Below are 23758 nucleotides of genomic sequence, written 5' to 3' on the forward strand. Positions count from 1 at the left end.
CACATTAGAAGGCATATAATGTCAGACTATCATATTGATGTTAAATTTGATCATTTGGTTAAGGTGTTGACCCTCAGAATGCTTTCTCCCTTTGTGACTAGTAAGTTAATTATTAAGTAATTAATATGAGAATTAATAAGTCAATTTTCTTAGTGTAATAATGGTACTATGGTTAAGTAAGAGTATATCCTTGTTTTTAGGAGATGCAGATATTTAAGAGAAAGTATCAAAAACTCTGAAACTTACTTTCAGATAAAGGAATACATGAACAACTCTATGCCCACAAATTTGATAACCCAGATGAGATGAACCAATTCCTTGAAAGACGCAATTGGCCAAAACTCACACAAGAAGAAATTGACAATGAGAATAGGCCTATACCTACTAAAGAAACTGAATCAGTAATCAGTAACTTCCAAAACAGAAAGCTCCAGGCCCAGATGGGGTCACTGGTGAATTCTACCAAATTTTAAGAAAGAAATTAAGCCAATTCTCTACCATCTCTTTCAGAGGACAGAAGCAAAGGGAGAACTTCCTAACTCATTCTATGAGGCCAGCATTACTTTAATACCAAAACCAGACAAAGAAACAAAACCATTACAAGAAAACTACAGACCAGTATCTCTTATGAACATACACACAAAAATCTTCAGCAAAATATGAGCAAATCAAAAAACAGCAATCTGTAATATGAATTATATACCATGGTTGTGGGCTTAATCCCAGGTATGCAAGTCTGGTTCAACATTTGAAAATCAATTAATGTAATACAGCACAGCAAGGTAAGGAAGAAAAATCATATGATCTTATCAGTAGATGCAGAAAAAGTACATGACAAAATCCAACACCAAAACATGATAAAAACTTTTAGTACACTAGGAATAAAAAGAAATCTCAACCTGATAAAGCATATCTACAAAAACCTATAGATAACATCATACTTATTGGTGAGAAAATAGAAGAGTTTTCATTAAAGTCAGAAACAAGGCAAGGATGTCCCCTCTCACCACTCCTTTTCAACATTGAAAGTCTTAGCTAAAACAAGAAAAGGAAATAAAAGGTGTACAGATAGGGAAGGAGGAAATAACACTGTCTTTGTTCACATATGACATGATTGTTTATGTAGAAAATCTAAAAGAATTGACAAAAAAACTTATGGCAAGGTTGTAGGATAAAAGGTGAATATATGAAAGCCAATCACTCTTCCATAAACCAGCATTAAGCAAGTGTAATTTAAATTAAAACGTATACCATTTACATTAGTACCTTTCGAAATAAAATACACAGGCATAAATCTAACAAAATACACATAAGATCTATATAAGGAAAAGTACAAAACTCTGATAAACAAAATTTAAAAAAAAAACTAAATAAATGGAGACATTCCATTTTCCATAGGAAAACTCAATTTTGTCAAGGTATTAGTTCTTCTCAACTTGATCAACAGTTTCAAGGCAATTCCAATTAAAATCCTGGCAAGTTATTTTGTGGATACTGACAAACTGATCCTAATGTTTATGTGGAGAGGCAAAAGATTCAGAATAGCCAACACAATATTGTAAAAGAAAAAGGTTGGAAGACTGACATTGCCTGACTGAATTACCATAAAACTACAGTAATCACGACAGTGTGGAACTGGCAAAAGACTAGACAAATAGATCGATGGAACCTTGATAGGGAGCCCAGAAATAGATCCACATAAGTACAGTCAACTGATCTTGACAAAGGAGCAAAGGCAGTACAAAGGAGCAAAGACAGCCTTTTCAACAAGTGGTGCTGGAACAACAGGACATCCACAGGCCAAAAGAAAAAAGAATCTAGGTACAGAGCTTACACCTCTCCTAGATACATTCTGTTTCAAGTCAGCAGAATTCTAATATCCCTCCCTTTTGTATATTTTCGCTTAACTTCCATGATCCTGGAGGAGAGAAAAATGATGTCCCAAATCCAGGAGCACACACCTTTGAAAGAGACAATCTTCTGTTAAATAAGGAGAAGTGTCCATTTGTCTAAGAAATTTATTTTCCTTAATTTAATGGTATAATCATCACAACTATAACCACCATAGCCTTGATGGTACAAACATTGCACACACATACACAAAACACACATCCATGAAAAATGGCCTTGAAGAATACACAGCAAATCTTTAAGAATAGGATTTTGTGATGGATAACTTGTTTTTCACTCTGTACACTTGTTTATTGAAGGTATTTACATGACCATGTATTCATGTTTAACATGTATTACTCATTTAATTACATAATACACTGTGACCTTATAATTTCAGAATATTCTTGCTATGTTACACAATTAAAAATCTTAAGAAATATATGGTATCTATACACCAATGTGATTAATTATATACAACAAAGAAAAAAGCTAGACATAGGAAAAAGTTCAGGAGAAAATAAAACAAAATTTACCTCAAATTGCCTCCAAATGACAGAATTATAAATGTTTATTCTATAATGAACTTTCTTTTATAATGGTGTAAATATACACAAAAAATTATTAAAAACTATAATTTCTGAGTTCTGGCCTAAGTTTTAGATCACTGAGTCAAAAGTGGTTTCCCCAAGAGGTGTCACCTAACAGTCTCATTTATTTAAATATAAATAATAACTTCTAAGAATCTATTTTATACTACATGGAAAAGAGATCCCTAATTCATGTCAATCTATTTACTACAGACATATTCAAGTACTTATTTCAGATATAAAATATATTCATAATTTTTATGTATATGTAAGTAAGTAAGCATGTTTATTGCCCAAAGGAAAGAGCCAGGAAAAAGTGGAAGGTGGCAATGTCAGAGAGGAAGGTAACTGATGGTGACAGACAGCTGATAAGGGAAAAAGAATTTCATTGGACTTGTCAACTGGAAACAACTGGAAGAGTGGAGATGTGATGAAAGCAGATAAGGATGAAAAGTACGAAAGGCAGCAGATGACAGCTAACTTTGTGACTCTGGCAGATGAAGTTGCAAAGACAGCTGAAGAACAAAAGGTGGAGGGCTCTGTATATCGGGAGAGGAAGTTGTGGACACTTTCTGCTGGAGATCACGTCTCAGAGCTTCCTTCCAGCTCAGAGATCGAACTTGTTTGATTAAGCATCCCAGCCACTTGGCAAACTATCTGGCATGCAGCAGAAATTCGGAAATGTTTGCTAAACTGAATAATGTCTTCTTCCTTCTAAGCAAGGCAAGATTTTATCAGATGTTTTGTTTTTAGTATTAACAGTTAATAAACTAAGCAATTTTCCTTCTTTCTTTTTTTTAAACAATATAAACGGTAGGCAGATCTTCCTCGTGGACCAAGTGGTTGACTCAGATATCCGGGACCCAGCCGTAAGCTCAGCGCAGGCTCCCAGCCTCCCGCTCCGACTCCAAAGGGGCGAGCACGTCACCCTCGCGCACGGGACCTTTCAGGTTTTGGATGATGGAGCGGCTCGGTACATCCATGAATTCTTCGCGGACCTGCGTGCACTGTCCCTGCAAACCGGTCCTGCCCAGCCAGCACCTTGGTCACCACAGCCGGCTTGATGGGCTGCACACGCTCGTGTTCACGACAGCGCCGCGGTGGCGGGCAGCGGAGAGCTAGTAATTTTCATTCTATTCTCACTCTCAGGGTGGCTTCTTTTTCTCCAATAAATGTGGTCTTTGTACAGGACATTCCCTTTCATGATGTTTTTGTCACCAGTTCTCCCTCAGCGAGTCATAATAAGGTTGCACCTCCCTCCTGTGCCAATACTTCCAAAATCTGCCGTTTGTGTTAATCTTTGCATACAGCTGTGGACCTGAGGCCTGTCACTGGGACGGAGGAGGTTGCTGTTCCTCTCTCTCTCCGCCTTCCGCTTCTCCCTCCCTGCCCTTTCTTTCTCTCATAGTCTTACACACACTGTAACTAGAGATATTCTGTGTGATGGCCCAAACCATGCTTCTAGGACCCCAACAGATTTCCATTTCCAAAATCTTTTGATTATGTGCTTTGAAGTTACAGTTTCTGTGCTCCCTGGAGTGAAAGATTAAAGTCTTGGTCCTATATTGACACTGAGCGAATCAGTATAATTTTATATTTGCTTCTTCATCTATAAAATTAGGAAAAGACCTTTTGACAGACTTCATTCTACCTCAAAGACCTGCTATATGATTAAAAACGAATGAAAAAATATATAAAGTATAACATACTCTTGATAGCTAAATATGAGCTTGAACTAGTATTTAACAATTGGGATGAATTTATGCAAATGTATTTCCTTTTTCTCAGGTAGTTTCCCTAATCATCAACTGCATGAGTTTTCAAGATAGTAAAGAGAATATGTGATTTAAATAATTAAATATGCAAAAGCATCTAGTACAGAACTTTCACAGAATAAGAACTGAATAAATATTAGGTCCTTTTCCTTTGTTTCAACTTCTTTCTATATTCTCATTACCAGCCAATATATTTAATCAATGAAAGAAATGAATACATGGGTCCAAGTCAGGCAAGGCTTTCTAAATTTCTCTCAAACCCATGCCCACACCTCTCTCCTATTAACTTCCTCAGGTTAGATTTTCATCATTTTCTTTCTTGCCTCACTGCACTAGGCATCCAGCTCAATACTGAAAAAGTCATGTTTGGTGCTTGTCTTGTTTCTGATCCTGAAAGGAAAACCTCCAAAATTTCCCTAGTAAGCAAGATGTTTTATGGAGAGTTTTTATGGATAGATACCTTTTTTCAGCTTAAAGTTCTCTGCTAGCTCTAGTTTGCTAAGCAGTCCTAGCATGAGTGAATGCTGAATTTTACCAAATGTTTTTTTCTGTATCTATTGAAATACTATGACTTTTCCTTTATAATCCATTTAAATATACTTAACCTACTAAAACCTATTATTAATGTGATTAATTACTTTGATGGATTTCTCTAATGTTAAATCAATCGTGTATATTCTTAGGATAAGACCAACTAGGTGATGATGTATTTTTTTTAATATATTGTGGAATTTGCTAAAGTTTCGTTCTGGATTTTTATATCCATATTTTTAAGCAGCTTGGCCTGTCATTTTCCTTTCTTGAGCTGTCTTTGGTGGGTTTTGGTATCAAGGATGTGCTAGTCTCAAAAAACAAGTAAGGGGTGTCACTTTTTTTCTGTTCTGTGAGTTTGTATGAGGCTGGAATTATTTATTTATTCTTTTCAATCTTTTTAAGAAATCTCCAGTAAAGCCATCTGAGCTTGGAGTTTTCTCTGTAGAAAGATTTTTGATTATTGATTTCCTTGGTTTAATGCTCACAGGATTGTATGGTTTCTATTACTTCTTGAGTCAGTTTTGGTCAGTTATTTTAGAAACTGATCCATTTTCACAAAATTCTCAGAACTTTTGGTATAAAATTGCTCACAACCTCCTCTTTCTATCTGTTGAATGTCTGTGCCTTCCCCAGTGCTGTCCCCTTCCCATTCCTGGCATAGCTAACTTGCACTGGTGCCTGCGTGCTCTCTCTCCCCCAGCTCCTCCTGATCAGTCTTGCCAGGGGTTTGTCAATTTTATCAGTCTTTTGAAAGAACACGTTTTGGGCTTTGTTAATCCTTTACACTGTAAATTGTTTTTTCATCAAACTCTGCTCTTTATTATTTTGTTTTCCTGCTTTGCGTTTCATTTGCTATAGTACATTTTGCAACTTATTGAAATACAAGTTTAGATTTTCAGCCTTTGGCTCCCCTCCACCAAACTTATGCCTTTAGGTCCAAGAATTTCCCTCAAAGCTTGGTTTTAGTAGCATTATATAAGTTCTGATATGTAGTATTTTCAATACCATTCAGTCCAACCTGTTTTTCAATTTCCATTATGATTTTTTTGACCCAACAATTATTTACAAGTTCATGTCTTAATTTCTAAACAGAAAGGGATTTTCTAGTTATCTTTCTGTTATTGAGTGCTAGCTTAATTCAACTATGGCCAGAGACTTTGTTCTGTATGCTATCAACCCTTGGAAACTTGTTGGGACTTGCTTCCTATGTGGTCTGTGGCTTCCTCTTCATTTACCTAATAAGTCTAACCTCTTTAATGTGATCTGAATGATTACCTACCCACCCAGTGATTATCATTCCCCATTTATATCCTATATGCCAGCCATAGAGACTCCCCACAGCTTTCTACACATGCCATGCTCTTTCACACTGTGTGCCCTTGCCCATAATCTGCCCTTTGTCAGGAACACCCCTACTGCTATTTTCTGTGCCTCCTTATCCTTCTCTGTTCAGCTCAGGTACCCCCTGCACCGTGCAGCCTTTCCAGGCATTCCCCCATCCCTGAACCTCCCCACCTGGTGAAGTGCTGTGGCAGGTGGTATCTCTACCTCCCATCTCTCGGTCTCAATCTATCCTCCATACTGCTGCCAGAGTTCTCTTCCTGAAATGCGAATCCCACCACACTTCTCTCCTGCTTAAAATCCTTGCATTATCGGCTTCCCACTAACAAAGTTCAAACTCAGCATTCTTTACAAGGCTCTCTCCTAGCCCTATTCCAGGTCCCTCCCCCTTTACTCACGCTACTCTCTCTGCCTAAAATGCACTTCTCACCTTATTCATTCATCTTTCAGGTCCAGGCTTGTGAGTCACTTCCTCTCTGAAGGCTTTCCTGTGCCCATCCCCAGCGCAGCTCTTCCGAGTGCAGTTAACCACTCCCTGTCTAACGGTAATAATCAAGGGGAGTGGGAGGGGCAGGAGGATTTCCCTGAATTAATTTCTAATTATGGCATTTGTTGTATTATTAAACATTAATGAAGAGAGACTGAGAGACTTCAATGTTTCCACAGGAGAGTGTGGGCTTTTTAAAAGCTTGGCGAGCGCTATAAGCACAGCTGTACATCCCTCTGTCTTCACATATGTGACCCAGTGCACTTGTTTTTACAAAGTGTATCTTACCTAACCAGACGATAATTTCCTCAAAAGTAGAGACCGTGGCTTAACTTTGATCTTTAGACACTGGTACAGTAACTAGCTTAATAAGTATGATTTAAATGGCTGTGGAATGAACTTTGCTGATGGAATAAAGGAAGACAGTTTAAAATTCTAGGTACTCAAACAGAAATTCCACAGGAAACCTCTGTGAATCTTCCTTCACACAGAAGTCCAGAACACCACATCTCCATCAGGTATTTCTATTAAGTGGAAGAACCTCTCATGGCCTTGCCTCGCGCACCTGACATTAAGGCCCTCTGTGACCTGGCTCTGCCCTCACTCTCCAGTCTTTGGTCTCACTACTCCTTGCCCCCTCCCCCCACCATTCTTCACATCACTCTCAGCAATCGCTGTTGCTTCAGAGGTTCTGCTAATGTTCTACTTAACCAGACCACCTTTCCCCGGTCCCCAGATATCCCAGGCCACCTGTCAGGGTTCCTGACTCAGAGCCTACCTCTTTCTCAAAGCCCTCCTCAATTTCACATCTTCCTTCTCATCTCTGAAACACTTAATCTGGCCCTGTCTTATCTTTTCTGCGACATCAGCTGTCAGTCTGCACACTTCTCAGGCCCTGCTGCCTCTCTTCCTGTGTGCCCCACACTGCCTAGAACAAAGCTGAGCAAGTAACCAGCCGCCACTCAGCAGTACTCTTTCTTGTTGGCTAACAGAAAAAGTTGATATCGCTACCTTGGCTTCTCTCCCTCCAGCTCAAGGGCTGCCTGGGTGGTATTTACACGAGACCCCACAAGGACCTATCAGTGCAACTTGCAGGCACATTTCCTTGTAATCCTCTGTCTCCCACTACCTCCATGCTACCTCTGAGAAGATGCTCCTGCTCAAGCTGGGGGAGAGAGGTGAGCTTGCTTTCACAGCTAGACGACATGCTCAAAGGCTTCCAGTTTTCTTCTCTACTGTGACACACACACACACGCTCACACCTGAAGTTATTTTGCCTCTTTTTTGCCTTTCCAGAGCAGGGAATCCTTAAATTCTCAGCTCTGTTTTAACTCTGTTCCATCCTTTCTCTCTGGTAAAATTTTGCTTTCCTGAGCCTTTTAAAATAAGCCCCAGATGAACAAAACCATGCTATTATGATGATGGCAATTTAAATACGTAACTCTGGGAAATTAAAAACATACAGTTTTGAAGTGTCTTTGATTCACCAGCAGTGACTAAATCCAGCCACCACAAGGATAAGAGCAAGATAATACTGTAGCAGTGAGGGTTACATGTCCATCCTTTTCCACCTGGGTACCCCACTACTCTAGTTTCCAGCTCCCCTCAGTAGGTGGGACCCTGTGAATGGGGTCTGGCCAATGGAATGTGGGTGGCAGAAACACATCACCTCCAAGCTGGCCCCTTGAGACCCTCAGCACATTCTCCACAATCTTGCCTGTTTCTGCTCAGAGGACCCAGTGGAAGATTCCATGGCCCTCAGAGCTGGCAGGGTCACTAGTTTGAAGGAGTCTGTGTCCCTGAATGAATTAGGTAGAACAGAACGCCTTCCCCTAGTGTCACAGATCTGCACTAGATAGTGTGGTGAGAGAAATGAGCCTTCAATGTGCTAAGCCACAGAAATTTGGGGATAGTAAAGGGTCCATTTAGACTAAAATGACTTTATCCTGAATTCTTAAAAGTTAAAAGTAACAATCATTTCTAAGTATTACTCACAAGCAATTCTGTCTAAAGCTGTCTTTCGTTAAACTGCACTAGCCATGTTACTGTTTTCCCTTTAGGGGGCCACAGGCACTGATGAAAGCTGTAGTGTGCCCCTCAGATCCCCCCTCAAGTAATGAAGGACTAGTCCGCTGCTGGGATCACGGTGGGAAGAAAGCCCCCAGTTCTCAGCTCTCTTCAGGAATCGCTGTGGCTGAAGAGAGCTGCCTTGCCCAGGGTCATGCGTGGGCAGGGTGGCCTCATCCAATGACTATCCTAGGAGGAACCAGCCCCCTCCCCCTAGCTCAGAAGGACCATCCCAACTTCACAGTCCCCGTGCGGTAGCCTGAGGCCTTTCTTGGGACTGAATCACAGCCAACTTCTCCCTCTGTACCATCCTGCTGCCTTTTCCTTTCCTTTCCTTCCAGGGGTGTTGCTCCCTAAAGTATTCCACAATAAGATTTTCACATACTACTCTTTATCTCAGAGCCATTTCCCTGGGATCCCAATCTGAGACAGGTGCAGTATCCTTGACGCAATACCATGTCACCCAACACTACCTCTGCCCAGGGCACAAATACCTATATTCCAATCAAAAATAAAAATACACAAAATCACAGTGGGATGGAAGCTGTAAAATTGAGACTCTCCACAAAAATTCAAAATGTTTTACAGTATTAAGAGACTAATTCTTTGCAAGGAAATCAGTAAGAGACCACAAATATTTTGAGGGCCCCTCTAAGAAAAGGAGCTTTTGAAATTGTCCTAATGAAAATATTACCACCTTGCTTGTAATCAAATAAAGAATTAGTAAGTACATAACAAAGAGCCACATAACAAAAATTACTGAGGATCCATTATCCATCTGTATTGTTAGCTGGTCTTACAATTATAGCAGTTACTTCTTCATTGCTTGTCACATAGTGCTAAGAGCTTTAAATGCACTATCTCACTGAATCCTTAACTACTTTTGCAGGTGAGAAAACTCAGGTTCACACAGAGTAAATAAATTACCCAAGGTCACAGGGCTGGGATCAGAGTCAGGTCCAGCTTATTCTGAAGCCTCCAGTCTCTAGGACGTCTTGCATATTCTTGCATATATGTCTTGCATATTCAAGCTCTAAGAGATTAAGGATTATAACTAGTTCACTAAGTAATTTGCACAGGGGAGGGAGGAAGAGCAAAAAGCAGGTATCTGTGATGCCAAAATCTATGTTCTCTCCTGTCATCCCCCTACTGCCTCCATTTATGACACGAAGAAGCCCTGCCTTCTAGGTGCATGCCATCTAGTGAACGAATCAGTGAAAGAACAATTCCATGCACAATTTTGCCAGAAGGAAGATACCCAGTACAAGCCTGTCCTGAGGCAATCATAAGGTTCTTCTGCCCTCTTGTGGCTCAAGGAGACTGCTACATATCAAAGCTCCATTAGAAAGCTAAAACACCATATAAAGGCACTAGGCAGTCAGACACAAAACAGCAGGAGGCAACTGTGATTGGCTCAAAATGGAACAGATTTAGTAACTCAAATATTTGATTATGCCGACCATTGCTTGTAATAAAAAAGCAAATAGTAACAATACTAGAGTTCACAGAAGCACAACCAAAAAAACAGTATTTTGCCATGATAATAAGGAATATGATAACCATCCTTTCAGAACGATAAAAGTTTAAAACATCCTAAGCACACAAAACTCCTGATCCTTGCTTTTCATACTGAACAATGTATTTTAGAACTCTTTTCATATCAGCACATAACAGAGCCTCCTCATTCTTCAGGTGCAGAGCACCCCCACTGGATGAGTGAACTTGGCCCCTACTGGTGAACATTTAAGTTGTTTCCAAACTTCTGCTATTAAAAACAATGATGCTAAAAACGATGCCAAAAACAAATAGGCAAAAAAAATGCTGCAGTGGATAACCGTCTACACAGCCCGTTTTCCAAATGTGCGAGTATACCTGTAGATGAATTCCTGGAACTGGAAATGCTGGGTCAAAGGGCACATGCAAGCCTTAGCCTTTTTAAAACTCCCACCTCTGACTTCCCCTCCTATCTCTCTGGCTGCTCCTTCTCAGGCTTCTTCCCATGGCTTCCTAAGAGTGTATGAAACATTGTTTATTCAGGGTGACTTCATAAGAGGTGACCACCTACCTCCCACCTCTTAGATGTTGGTTCCTCCAGGATTTGGTCCTTTGTTCTCTTTTATCCTGTATCCTCACCTAGCTATCAGCTTTCTTCCCTGAAGGCAGCCAAAGTTATTATTACTGGGTTCTATGCTTTCAGAGTTGTTTTATACATATTTATGCAAATCTATATTAAATATATGTACCTGTGTATATATAAATATGAATATATATGCACAAGACTTTCCCCTTCTTTCTATATAAATACATTCTGTATTTATATATAAATGGTAGGATTTGTAACCCAAATTGAAGCAGTTTTAAGGGGATGCTGCCAAGTGGCAACTTTCACAGGAGAAAACTGTGACCTCAAACATTTTTCAACCTGTAGTTAGTTATCTGCCAGACCTGTGGAGTGAATCCACAGGGGAAGATCAGAAGTACTTTCTCCCACCCTAGGCTACTGTTTCGAAAGGTCTCACAAAGTAGTCACAAATTAATTTAAAGGCTAGAAGAAGGACAGAACACAGAGGCCAGTGAACAAAAGATCAAGAGTCTAAATAAGATCTTCGGCAGCTGTGGTTACTTACCTATAAAAGTTTTTGTTTGACTTTTTTTAATGAAAGTTTTCTAACCACACAAAAGTGCAGAGAAGAATACAATGAGCCCCATCCTATAGATGAAACAAACATTTTGCTACTGGCTTCCTGGTTTGGTTCTCTCCCTTTCATGCCCTCCCTCACCCCTCTTTATTTCTCCTTCTCTCTTTTTTGGCTGCATTATTTTAAAACAAGTCTCTCGATATCATGCTGTTTCATCCTTGAATACTTTGCCTAGACATAATTATAACACACATAGACATTTCCTTACATGACCACAGTATCATCATTTCTAACAAAGTGCATAATTTCTTAATATCATCAAATGCTCAGTCCACATTCGTATTTCCACAATTATCTCAAAAAAATATTTTTATACTTGGCTACTTAGGTTTTGAGGGAACCGTATAGCCAAAGAAATTCCGAGCCCAGTCTGCAATAGCTTGCGATGATTAAATCTTAAAAGAATTCCTAGGCTCCCAAACCCCCACCAACAAGAAACGAACTGCTAAGGCTACACAGCTCCCAGGAAGGGTATCTCTCCTACTGCCCACCTTGATGTGGCCTTGACAGATGGCGGTTAAGGAAGAATCACTCTCTACACTTCAGCTATCGCCCAGTCCTAAGCAACTACTAATCCATCTTCTGTGTCTATAGGTTTGCCTATTTTGGACATCTCATACAATACATGGTCCTTTGTGATTGGCTCCTTTCACTTAGCATATTTTCAAGGTTCATTCATGTTGCCCTCATTCCCTTTTATTGGTGAATAATATTCCATTGTACGAATGTACCATACCTTATTAATCCATTCAGCAGTTGATGGACATTTGGATTGTTTCTACTTTTTGGCTGTTATGAATAATGCTGCTATGGATGTTTGTGTGTGAGTTCTAATGTAGATATGTTTTCATTTCTCTTGAGTTTTATGCCTAGAAGCGGAACTGTTGGGTCAAATAGTAACTAAATGTTTAACTTTTTAAGTAACTGCCAGACTGTCTTCCAAAGTGGCTACAGCACTTTACATTCTCAGCAGCAGTGCAAGAGGGTTCCAATTTCTCCACACTGTCACCAACACTTGTTATTGCCTGTCATTTTGATTATAGCCGTCCTCATGGATGTTAAGCAGTATCTTGTGATTTTGACTTACGTTTCCCTGGTGACTAATGATGATGTACATCTTTTCATCTGCTTACTGTTTAAATCTTCTTTGGAGAAATGGCTATTCAGATATTTTGCCCATTTGAAAAACTGGGTTATCTGTCTCTTTATTACTGAGTTATAGGAGTTGTGCTTTCTGTTTTTCTCCCATCTTTTCCAAAGAGAATAAAAGGGTCCTAATTACGCAGAGTACTGACTTTCGTTTTCTATGGCAGAACTAGTTTTCAACTCATCTAAATCAAACAATGATAGCTTCACACTATTATACAAGCTTTTGAAAGCCAGACAACAACTTCAATGACTACGCTTCTGAAAGTCATCCAATCAGCAATGGTCTTACTCAGGTAACTGTGAACTCACAGCTTAAGGTCAACCACTCCCTAAATACTCTTGCTTCTGAAAGTCCACCAGTCCTTGAACCACTCTTCTGAAGACTCCAGAAAAAACAGTAGTTCTTAAACTTTTAGTATCAGGACACTTTTATACTCTTAAAACTCACTGAGGACTCCTGAGAGTGTTTGTGTATGTGGGTTCATAATTATTAATTTTTAATACATTAGAAAATAAGATATTTTAAAATACTAATTCACTTAAAGTTAATAATAAACCCATTAAATATTATCATACAGAATATAATTTTATGAAAAAAAAACTATTTCCCAAAAAAATTAGTAGGAAAAAAGTAGCATAGTTTTACTTTTTTGCAAATCTCTTTAATTTACAACTTAATAAGGGAAATTTGGATTCTCATCAGTTTCTACATTCAATCTGTTGTGAAATGTTCTGAATGAAATATATGAAAAAAATGTTGGTCTATCATAGTTAGAAGACGGATAAGTATTATAATAACCTTTTCAGGTGAGTATGTGTATTCCTCTTTGATACTACACCAAAACTCAAAAAGTGGTAGTTTCTTAAAGGTTAGTGGCAGCGTTAAAATGGAAGCCGTATCAGTGAACATTTTCATACTTTGTTACATTAAAATTAACTGGTCTATCTTACACCTTGAATGAATCTTTTATCCTTGCATGATTTGATAACATCCTGACAGTGGTCATTTGGACATTATTGGTTCACTGAGTTATGTAGACCTTCCTATGTTTTCATGTTCATTAAACAATATAAAAAAGCACATTTGTCAATATCACTATCAATCTCATCAGAAAAGCATTTAAATATTGAGGTGCCAGTTTCATGGAGACAGATACATTTTTCAGAATTCAAATTTTCACTTGAAATCTCAAGTTTTATCATAGTAAAAAAATAGTTGTTCCCCTTGAAATGACAGGCTCATTTACTTCATTCATTTCTAAGATAAGGACTGCCAAACCCTCAAGCGTGAATAACCACAGTTTGCCTGTCAATCATTTCTCCAAGTGGAAATGGTGTTCCACCAAAGAAGCAGCTATTTCAGCTTGCAGTCCAATCGCACAAGTGCGTTTCCTCAAGATAATGTTAACACTTCACAGTGCAAGTAAGGAAGTATATGGATAATTATGCATATTTCCCACTTCATCTTCATATCTGTTTTTCAGTAAAATGATACCCCAAAGTCAAGATATAATTAAATCTGTTTCATCAAGAACATTCTTAAGTGAAACTGGTTTTGTTTCTTTCTTTGTTTTAATGTACTGTGTGTGGCAGTGAAAAACACAATGACTGCCAGGACAGTTTGGTGCCATTGCTTTGATCTGTGCTCAGGTGTGAACAGCTTCACCCACCATCACTTTACATCATTAGTGCAAATGTCAACACACTGCATAGGGCAACCAATATCTTGTCATTAATATGAAAATACTCTTGACCAAACTTTGAAAGCCATTGCTCTCTGCTTTATTGAGACTAGGTCTTACAAGCATGACTCTCCTTGCTTAAACTACCAACTATTCAATTTTTTGTTTCAGATATTAAGTATTGGCCTTCCTTCAAAATCAGCTTTTTGTTTGACTTTCCTGCCTTCTTTTTTTCTCATTAATTTTTTTCTTTTGTTAGTTTTTAAGTTATGTACTCTTTCTATTCGAGTAGTAGTTGCCTGCATATTTAACTTAAATCTTACCTGCATATTTAACTTAACCTCTAAGTTTACTGATATATTTAACCCTCCTACCAAACATTACAAGAAATATACTTTAACTCTTAACATCTTCTCTCAATTTATATGCTATTACTGACTCATAGTATGGTTCCATCCCTTTGTTTTTTATAATGCTGAATATTGGACAATACTGCCATTTAAAAATACTATATGGCTAATATTGATTTAGATTACCCACATGTTTACCATTCTCTTTTCTTACCATTCCTTCTTGCATCCTCTTCCTGGAATAATTTTCTTTTTTCTGAGGCTTATATTTTGTAAGTGGCTTTATGTATCAGTAGTGAACTTTCTTCAGTGTTTGTTTCATTCTTGAAAAATGATTTCACTGCATATGCAGGTTCTGGGTTGACAGTTATTTTCCTTAAACACAATAAAACAGTCCACTGTCTTCTGGCTTTTATTGCTACTCTTGAGAAGTCACCTGTAAGTCTAACTGTTGTTCTTTTGAAGGTAATCAGTCTTTTTTTCTCTGGCTATTTTAAAAAACGTTATTATTGAGGAATAATTAACATACAATAAACTATCCACATATAAAATGTACAACATAGTGAATTTTGACATGCATCTGCAAAATCATCACAATTAATTAATGAACATATCTATCAAGCCCCAAAGTTACCTCATGCCCCTTTAAATCCACCCATCACCCCACCCCATTCCTATGCTACCCCTGATCTGCTTTTTGTCACTATAAATGAGATTGCCTTTTGTAAGTGGAAGCATATTTTACGTACTCAGTTATGTCTGGCTTCTTTCACTCAGCACAATTATTTTGAGATTCATCCATGTTATTTGTGCATCAATAGTTAATTCTTTTTTTTGTAACTATGGGAGGTAATGAATGCTAACTAAACTTACTATGGTAAGTTTTGCAATATATGCATATATTATATCATCATGCTGTAGACCTGAAATCAGCACAATGTTACATGTCAATTATGTCTTGATAAAAACAGAAAAAATAGTTAATTCCATTTTAAAACTGCATATTATTCCATTGTATAGATATATAACAATTTGTTTATCCATTAACTGTCTTTGAGTTGTTTCTAGTTTGGCAATTTCAGTTTTCTTAGATTTATTGAGGCTTGTTTTGTAGTCTAGCATGTGCTCTATCCTGGAGAAGGTTTCATGTGCACTTGAAAAGAATGTGTATTCTGCTGCTTTTGGGTGGAATACTCTATAAATAGCAATTAAGCCCATTTGGTGTAAAGTGTTATTTAAGGTCTGTGTTTCCTTATTGATCCCTCTGTCTGGATGATCTGTCCATTGATGCACGTGGGGTATTTAAGTCCCTACTGTTATTGTATCACTGCCAATTTCTCCCTTTATGTCTGTTAGTATTTTCTTTATGTATTTAGGTGCTCCTATATGGGGTGCATATATTTTAATGAGTGTAATATCCTCATCTTATATTGCTCCTTTAATCATTATATAGTGTTACCTTTGTCTTCCTTTATGGTCTCTGTTTTAAAGTTTGTTTTGTCTGAAATCAGTATTGCTATTCCTGCTTTCTTGTCATTTCTATTTGCATGAAATATCTTTTTTCATCCTCTCACTTTCAATCCATGTATGTCCTTCACCCTAAAGTGGGTCTCTTGTATGCAACATATTGTAGGTTCTTGTTTTATTATCCAATCTGCCACTCTGTATCTTTTGATGGAGCATTTAGTCCATTGACATTTTACAGTAATTAATTTTTTTTATCTGAAGAAGAAATTTCATTCTAGTTTTTAATACTCCTATGGATCCTATATAAACAACATGATCAAGGCAATACAAACATAAAATACCCTTTTATAAACTGACTTTTCTTCTTGCAAAAGAGTCATTTATAAGCTTTTATTTTGAAATAAATTTAAAGATGATGATTGAGAAGCCAAAAGTATTTCTGGGTAAGGCTGAAGACCCATTTGCTTGTTATCCTTCAACTTTTGTACTATAACTTTGGCAAATTCTTCTCCGTGGATGTCACTGGTATCCAGCTGTCTGAGTTTTGAGGTCCTTGTAGGTTTGGTACTAATGAGCTCATAGTCCCCCTTCATGATCAAATCCCTGGACAGAAGGGCATCTAGCAACTGGTTAAGGCAGGCTTCAGTTATTTGGTTCACAATGTCTTCTCTTTTACTCTGAATCCACTGTTGGTCTATACCAGGCTGAAATCGCTCTGAAGTTCCCTCAGCTGAGAGTGGATTTATTATTGCTAAAGAACATGGGGCAGTCTTGTGATCACAGAATGTTGTCTTTTGAGCCACAGAAATGTTACTGTTCCAACTGTGATTTACTGGACATTGACGCAGCACAGAAAAGTTTTGCATTTTTCTGTTCTCTGTTTTCTTGCTTCTTTGCCTCTATGTTGTTCCTTTTGCCTGGAATGCCCATCCTTTCTAACTATAGGATGTTCAACCTTCAACCAGAAACAATTTCTTCATGATGACAACATGGTATAGTACAGTGACATGAAAATATTTATCAAAAGACCTGACTCTGAGTCTTGGGTTTGCCAGCTACTAACTGTATGATCCAGAAGTACTGATCTTAAGAATTAGGTAAAAAAAAAATCATTTTCTTGAGGAGCTGACAGGAACCCTGAGGCTCCAGGAGAACCACTAGTTCTATGGAGCTGAGAGGATCCACACAATTCCTCCTGCAGACCATGATTTACAGATGTGTTTATAGATAACTCCATTTTCTTCTTGTCACAGAAGTGAACAGTACTTGAAACACTCTGTAACTTTGTTTTCTTTAGTTGAATAACAGCTTCAAGAAAAGTTATCTCTTCAAATGTTCTCAACACTGATTCAAGTTCTATTAAACATTTTAAGAATGATGGTTTTTCTTCTGGATTTTTGTGCCCATCCACTTTCTATTAGAGATCATAAGTGCTCATTGAGGTAAATCAAATGGCAAACTTTCTTCATTAGTGTCAGGTCGATGTCCTTGTGACACGCTATACATAACCTGCAAAGGACTGGTGACTTTTCAAAAGGCTGTTTTCAAATGGCAAACTTTCTTCATTAGTGTCAGGTCGATGTCCTTGTGACACGCTATACATAACCTGCAAAGGACTGGTGACTTTTCAAAAGGCTGTTTTCTGAGTAAGACTTCCCATGTGATAATTGCATAGCTACTTATATCATGCTGATACTCACCCTTGACTTCTGTCCAGGTTCATAGCTTTCAGGTGGCATATACATAACTGCCCCTCCTTCTGGTGCAGATTTACTACTTCGTGATTGTTAGAGGGACACCATGTGCAATTTTGGTGAACCAAAATCTGCCATCTTAACATGAAATTCATTATCCAATAAGATATTTTGAGTCTTCAGGTCATGATAAAGTACAGGAAGATTCATATTGTGCAGATAATTTACACCTAGTGCAATTTCATGCAGAATGCGAAATCTCAATGGTCAAGGAACATCGGGATATTCATTTTTCCCATGTAGGAGTTCACTTAATGATTCATTTGTCATGTATTCAGTAATTATTCCCAAAAATTCAGGCTCATTGCAAATTCCCAAAATTGGAAGAATGTAACTAAATCTAGCTTTGTGTAAAATTTCAGCTTCTCTTTAAGACATCAGTTCTTTCACTGTCGAGCAGCGGGATGTGCACGTGCAGGTGCTTCACAGCCACCTGAACGCACCGGTCTGCGTGCCGGGCCGACGACAGGGTGCCAGAGGCACCGCGGCTCAGGTAGCACAGGTCGGCAAGCCCGTGGTGGGCAGGTGCTGCACACGGCCCCCTCGTTCGTGGTGGCCCGCGGCGCGGGCACTCAGGCCGCCGGTGGTTCCAGTTGTGCCCTCCGCTTCCGCGGCTTCGCCCCTGCACGAGCGGAGTCGGCCAGGCCGTCTAGGCCACCGGACACTAAGTCACGAGGCCGTCCGTTCCCCATGCAGCCTACGCCAAGCCGCTGCTCTTCCGCAGCTGGGGCAGACTCTTCTGGAGACTGGGGTCAACTCTGCGGGTTTCCTCTCCCAGATCCGGCCCTCCCAGGCACCGCCCGCCTGCCGAGCTCCTCCCTCCCCACGCATCTCAGGCGACTTAAGCCGTGGACGCTGAGGCGGGGAAGAGGGCCTGGGGCCTGGGATCTCCGTCTTGTGGCACGGCCCCGGTCTGGGCCACACTCGCGGGGCTCGGAGGTGGGGAAGGAAGCCAAGGGCGCCCAATATGTCTTCTTGCCCCTAACCGCTGGGTTTGGAAGTTCTCTTTTGAGGAAAGTTGCTCTCAGCAGCCTCATACCGAGTCAGAAAACTCTCACTCCGGGGGAGAAATCTCTTCTGGGCAGTGGATCTTTATGATTTCTTCAAATATCTTTTCAATCCTCTTTTCTCTTTCTCCTCCTTCTGGGACCCCTATTTGTTGATTAGCATGCTCTATATTATCCCAGAGGTCCCTTGTGTTGTTTTCACTGGCTTCTCTGTCTGCTGTTCTGTTTAGGTGACTTCCGTTATCCTGTCTTCTAAGTCACCTAGTCTCTCTGAATTATCTAATCTGCTTTTGACTGCCTTTAGCTCAGCTCTTATCTCAGCCACCGATTTTTCTGTTTTTAATCAGCTCCTCTTTATAGTTTTTACTTCCTTTTTATAGTATTCTGCATGTTTATTCAGTCTCATTTTTCAGTGCTTTTACCATCCCCTTTTTGAAGTCATGATCTAGTAGACTATCTGAAGTCTGAATCACTGGCGGTTCTTTCGGGGCATTTCTCTCATTCCTTTAATTGGGAGTGGTTCCTCTGCTTCCTCGCTTTACTTGTATCTCTCTGGCCCTATGGATTATGGAGTATCAGTTATCTACCATGCTCTTGAAGGGCTATTTTTCTGTCTTTTGTTTTAAAGAGGATGTGTTCCCACGTAGACCGTGCACCTCTACTAAGTTTGTAGCGAGGTCTGTTATGAACGGTTGCCACATCTTTCTTCCGTGTGTGTGGCTGTTATCCCTTTGATTGTGGGTGTGGCCTGTGTCGTGGTGACCAGAGCCTGCCCAGGTTGTTGAGTGGGACCTCCTTTCTGTTCTGTGGTTGTCACAGCCTGACAGGGGCCAGGCCTGTTCCCCTTCTGTTGGACTGGAGGCTTCCAGGCCTGTGTCTGAGCTGCAGTGCATGGCAGGGGGTGCTGGAGTACTTCAGGCACTCTTTGTTGATGCTGCCCTTGTCCCCGTGTTGGCCGCAGGAAGGTCAGTGCTCTGCTCTGGCATCCCCCAGGTTCTCTGCCCTCAGAGCTACCAGTGCACATCCGCTGACATCTGGGTCACACACCTGGATCGCGGTGGGCTATTGGGTCAGTGCTGTCCCCAGTGCCATGTCCATGTAAGACACACAGGTCCCCTGAAAACGCTGCACCTGCACTTGCCCCCTCTGTGCGAACTCCACTCGTTGGTCTCAGAGGCGCATGCTCGCAAAGCCCCCAGAGCCCTAGCAATTGTGTAGCTGCGCTACTGGGTCAGTGCTGTCCCCAGCACCACGTCCACGTAAAGTATGCAGGTCCACTGAAAACCGCACCGGCACTCGCCCCTGCTGTGCGAACTCCGCTCCTTGCTTGTTTGTCTTAGAGGCACGGATCCACAAAGGCACCCGTGGAGCAAATCAGTCCCCTCTGCCTGAGGTGGTAAACAAATTTCAGTCCCATCTATGAAGTTGTGCAGGCCCTGGGTACGGATTCAGTTTTCAACCTCACCCCTGCACCAGTGAATATGGTGGCTATGGCTGAGCCCCACCTCTCTTCTCATGAGAACGTGTCAACAATGGTGCCATGGGCCTGTGGAGACAGAGGCTACAGCCCAGCTATACTGCACCCCTCCCCTCAACACACCAGCTGTGTTGCCTTTTTTTATGGGGGACTTGGGCTACTCTGTTCAGTATACATTCCCAGCCACAGCCCACAGCACACTCCAGCCCTCAGAGGCTGCCTCTTGGCAGTCAGCCCCAGCCCTCTGCCCAGCTCGGGCAGCCAGTCTTGGCCCACCCTCACTGGCTCACATCTAGGGCTAGAGATCGCAGGGCCCTCTGTGCCGGCTTCTCTCAGTTCTGTCAGCCAAGCACCTGCCATGCAACCCTCTAAGCCTCAGAGGTCCCCCTCTGTACCCACTGACCTCTTCCTTGGAGAGGGGGCATTCCAACATAAGAGCAATATTCCTCTTTTGCCGCTCCCTCCCCACAGGACAGATTCTCCCACTAATTTCCTTTTTCTTCTTTTTCTCCTTTCTCCTCCCAGATTTTGTGAGGAATTTTTTTTGTCTTTTGAAGTAGGCGATGTTCTGCCAAAGTTCAACAGGTGTTCTGAGTGAATGCGTGGGTCTGTGGATGTCTCTCTTAGTGTATTCGTGGGAGAGGGTGAGCTAAGAGCATCCTTCTACTCTGTCATCTTGGCACTTTCTACCTACATTGATTAATTTTTAAATGGTGAACCAACCTTGAAGTCCTTAGGCATAATGTAATATCCTTATTATACATTGGGTATAATTATATATATATATATATATACACACACACACACACACACACACATTATATAATAATTTTTATATTAAATATATGTATCTCACACTCAATTTCTAACATTTTATTGAAGATTTTTGTATCGATGTCCATGAAGGATAATGATCGCTAATCTTATTTTCTGTAATATATTTGCTATACTCTGGTCAAGATCATGCTGGTCCCATAAAATGGACTGCAAACTATTTCTCCCTCTATTTTCAGAGTTTCTGTAAGACTAGTATTAAACCATTCCTTGAATGTTTACAGAATTCACCAGTGAAACTCTCTGGGCCCAAAGCTTTCTGATTATGAATTCAAGCTCCTTAATAGATACAAAGCTACTCAAGTTTTTCCATTTCTTCTTGAATCAGTTTTGGTAAGCTGTGTTTTCAAAGGAATTTGCCCATTTCACCTAAACTGTCAATTTTATTACCATAAAACTGGCCATAATATTCCCTTATTACCCCTTTACTATGTGTGGGATCTGTAGTAATATTGCCACATCTCTTCCTAAATTATGTTTTCTCTCTTATTTCCTTGATTATTCCTTTTAAAAAATGTATTGTTATAAAATACACATAAAATTTACCATTTTAACCACTTTAAGTGTACAGTTCTGTGACAATTATTCACACTGTTGTGCATTCATTGCTATCATCCATCTCCAGAACTTCTTCATCTTTCCCAACTGAAACTCTGTACCATTAGAAGCTGGCTCCACATCCGCCCCCCACTTCCTCCAGACCCTGGCAACTACCATTCTACTTTCTGTCTCTATGAATTTTGATACTCCAGGAACCTCATGGAATCATACTATATTGGTCCTTTACTGACCGGTTTGTTTAATTTAGCATAATGAATTCAAAGTTCATCCATATAGCATGTGTCAAAATGTCTTTCCTTTTTAAGACAGAATAATATTCCATTGCATGTATACACCACATTTCGTTCTTTACCCACTCATTCACTGATGGACAGGTCAGTTGCTTCTACCTTTTGGCAACTGTGAATAATGCTGTTATGAACACATGTGTACAAATATCTGTTCAAGTCCCTGCTTTTACTCCTTTTGTGTATATACCCAGAAGTATAATCCTGTAGTATATAGATATAGATCATATAGTATAGATCATATAGTAATTTTATTTTTAATTTTTTCAGAAATCATCATACCATTTTCCATGGCAGCTGCACCTATGAATGCACATAGGAATGCATTTTATATTCCCACTAGCAATGCAGCAAGAGTCCCAATTTCTCCACATCCCTGCCCACACTTGTTATTTTCTGTTTTAAAATATTTTAAGCTTTGCAGACCAGATAGCCTCTGTCACAACTATTCAATGATGCCATTAGAGCACAAAAGCAGCAATAGACAATACGTAAATAAACTGACATGGTTGTGACCTGATAAAACTTTATTTACAAAAATAGGCAGCAGGCTGGATTTGGCCTGCAAGCTTTAGTTTGCCTCTACCTGCAATTACTGTCTTATCATTACTGATTTCTTATTTAATTCTATCATAATCATAGAATATATGCTGTAAGATTTCAGTCTTTTAAGATGTATTGAGACGTATTTTATGGCCTAGTATCAGTCTCAATGAACACTCTGTTTACACTTGAAAAGAACATATATTCTGCCATTATTGGATGAAGTGTTCTACAAATGTCAACTAGGCAGAAGTAGTTGATAGTGTTGCTTAGATCTTCTATATCTTTATAGATTTCTTGACTTGTTTTATTAATTACTGAGAGAGGAGTATTAATATATTTGAACATTATTGTGGATTTGCCCTGTCCTCCCTTTAGTCTTATTAGTTTTTGCTTAATGAAGTGTGACACTCTCTTATTAGATACATACATATTAATAGATGTCTCCCTAGTGAACTGCTCCTTTTATCATTATGTAATGACCTTCTCTAATCTCTCGCAAACTCTTTGTCTTGAAGTATAATTTCCTGAAATTAATATAGCTGTGCCAACTTTCTAATCTTACTGTTTATATAAGATATATTTTCCAACCTTTTACTCTGAACCTATTTGCGTCTTTAAATTTAAAATATATCTCTTACATCAGGACATAGATCATGTTTTGTTAACCATTCTGACACTTTGTCTTCAACTGGAGTTTTAACCCATTCACATTTAAATATAATTATTTATACACTAAGGATGGCGTCAACTGTCTTACCATTTGTTTTCCATTTCTCCCTTCTGTTTTTTCTTCTTATATTGCTGTTTTGGGGAGTTAACTGAATATGTTTTTAGCACTCCATTTTATTTCTTCTACTGTATTTCTTAGATACACACCTCTTTTTGTTATTTTCGTTAGCAGTTGTTCTACTTAAGAGTTCTAATAAAGAGTACACATCCTTTACTCGCCAGAGTCTATTCAGAGTCAGTATAATACCTCTTTTCATCTGACATTTCCTACTCCTTACTTCACAAACTTTACTCACTTTACCCTTTACTCACAACATTCCTACTTTCCATTTATTTCCTTTTCACAAATGTAATCTTATAAGCATAAAATTCCACTTACTCACCCCCCACTCCTCGTGCAAGTGTTGTCGTATCTTTCACTTCTACGCGTCTTCTAAATCTCACCTTATAGGGTTACTGTTTTTGCTGTAAGCAATTAGTTGTCTTTTAAGCAAGTTATGAGAAGAAAGGAAAGTCTCTTATATTTGTCCAC

General features: G+C 39.4%; 1 protein-coding gene and 3 pseudogenes across 6 annotated transcripts in view; all 4 read right to left on the bottom strand.

The window, feature by feature from the left end:
- The window catches only part of ST3GAL3 (ST3 beta-galactoside alpha-2,3-sialyltransferase 3), a 187225-nt gene that overhangs the window by 128290 nt on the left and 35177 nt on the right, over positions 1 to 23758 (bottom strand). The window lies entirely within an intron of this gene.
- Positions 2001 to 4770, bottom strand: LOC123618291 (small ribosomal subunit protein eS28-like; annotated as a pseudogene).
- On the bottom strand, positions 3361 to 16902 carry LOC105072843 (receptor-interacting serine/threonine-protein kinase 2 pseudogene; annotated as a pseudogene).
- Positions 17562 to 18822, bottom strand: LOC141579679 (receptor-interacting serine/threonine-protein kinase 2 pseudogene; annotated as a pseudogene).

This window comes from Camelus bactrianus, chromosome 13, assembly GCF_048773025.1.
Source record: "Camelus bactrianus isolate YW-2024 breed Bactrian camel chromosome 13, ASM4877302v1, whole genome shotgun sequence".
In the NCBI taxonomy this organism is placed as follows: Eukaryota; Metazoa; Chordata; class Mammalia; order Artiodactyla; family Camelidae; genus Camelus; species Camelus bactrianus.